A 2157-nucleotide genomic window follows, 5' to 3' on the forward strand; every position below is an offset into this window, starting at 1 on the left:
AAATTTCATTGACCGCACCCCCAACCATCTTCTCCTCATTTATTTATTGTTATTTACAACTGTATAAAAATACATACAACAAGTAAATTTGCTGTAGGTGAAATAGTGATATGATACAAACATGTGGAGAATCTACCCATTGATAGAACTCCAATAACATTTCTAGAGGAGAAGATCTCGAGGCCTTCTTTTTAGACGCCTAGGAGCATTATTAGATAATGAAGGAGAAGACAGGTTAGAAACAAGTGGATTTGGGTGGTTGAGAAGTTTATTATGCAAGGAAAGGTATCTGGTTTTGGCCAAATCGACAACATATGGGACATTCAGGTCCTGATGGATGACTTGATTTGTAAGAAAGTAAGGAGCATTAAGGATTTTACGAAAGATTCTTGACGGTAAGGATTGGATTCGGGAGGAATTTGATGGTTTAGTGGAGCCCCATAACTCAACTCCATATGCCCAAATAGGCTTTATAATAGTCATGTAGATCAGTATTTTGTAATGGATTGGAAGTTTGGACCGTTTGTCTAGTAAATGTTGTAATAGTCGGAATCGACGAGCAGTTTCCTGTCTTTTTAGTCTTGTAGGAGGATTCCATGTCAGTCGTTTGTCCAGATAAAGTCCTAAGTAACGGATCTGTTCAACAGGAATATGTGGGGTACTATTAAAGGATACTGTAGGGCAAGAGGTCATGAATATTAATTTAAAATTTAAACATTCTATTGAACATTTACTTATCAAGATTAATTCCAACAGGCAACTCGAGTTGAAACACGCCATTCTGTTTTGAAAAATTTTGAAGTTTCCATAGTACCACAATATACATCTTATTGAAAACCATTCAATGGTAACCTATATATAGTGGGGAAATATTGCAATCGTGTCGAATTCGATCGAAAGAAACTTCGAATTCGAGTATTCGAGGGAAATACACTTTTTGAGGTTCACGGAATCCAAATAACTGACAATAAATTTCACAAAATGGCCTGTGTGTACAGCGTAGTTCAAAACGTAAAGCGAGGTGTATACCTGGAATATTACAGCAAATTTTTCGATAATATCGACTGGCTGGAAGAGCATCATTATAAAATAGATATTTTACATTTTTATCCAAATCGGTTCCCATGATTAAAATTAAACTCGGTATACTAATGTACAATTAAATAATATAATATCAGGTTTGTTTTCTCCTTATTGAAATTTCAAAATGGCAACCTCTAATGTAGCTTTTTTGTTTTGAAAGGGCGTTTAACAGCCTGGTCATCAACGCCCGTTGGTTGTTGGCTTTGGTAAGGCCTACTAGTTGTTTTAGTCATAGCTTTGGTATGGTGTACTGATCAGCACCAGTGGGACTCACTTCAGTGAGATTTGAAATATTATCTATTTGATATATTATTATAATTTGTTTAACAATCGTAACGATAATGGAGAAAGGATGATGAAAAGCAGATAAGTAACTGTTCTAATTTTAAAAATAAGGCAAGATAAATAGATAATTATAATAATTAAAGCCTGATTATTAAGTTGGTCTTTTGGATGAATTTAATCACTCTTTCTATTACGGATTTGTCGTTTCTCAACGTCATTGGAACATTTGTTGGCATCCCTAATTGCTTCAGAGTTAATTTGTAGTGATTCTTCAAACTTATGTTTGACCGTCAGACTACAATGACATTTCGAAAATTTTAGAGGGGCCTCTCCTGTTATGAGGTGGATATGTGTCATTCTAATGTAACTTTACTTATGTTTATTTGAAATAATTAGCCATATTACTTTATTTGCAGTTATTAAAAAATGTACAAATTTGAACTATTAAAGAGTTTGATATTTAAATAAAAGAGAAAAATGTAGTAATAGAGGCAGAAGTAGTGAGAATAGAACATCGGAGAAACTCGTCTATTTCACTTATATTATTTCCGGAAACGTGTTTTCAGCCTGGAATAAATATTTTTCATCTTATATCCTTAAAGTAATAAACAAATCCTTTCATAGTTTATATTCATTCACTTAATTTCATTGCATCGTTTTATTAATTCAAAAAATGAAAATTAAACTTAATTTATTACAAAAGACTGATCTACATGACTATTATAAGGCCTATCTGGACATACGGAGTTGAGCTTTGGGGCTCCACTAAACCATCAAATTCCTACAGAA

Source organism: Halyomorpha halys, unplaced genomic scaffold (genome assembly GCF_000696795.3).
Source record: "Halyomorpha halys isolate HHAL.00 unplaced genomic scaffold, Hhal_1.1 Scaffold356.1, whole genome shotgun sequence".
Classification (NCBI taxonomy): domain Eukaryota; kingdom Metazoa; phylum Arthropoda; class Insecta; order Hemiptera; family Pentatomidae; genus Halyomorpha; species Halyomorpha halys.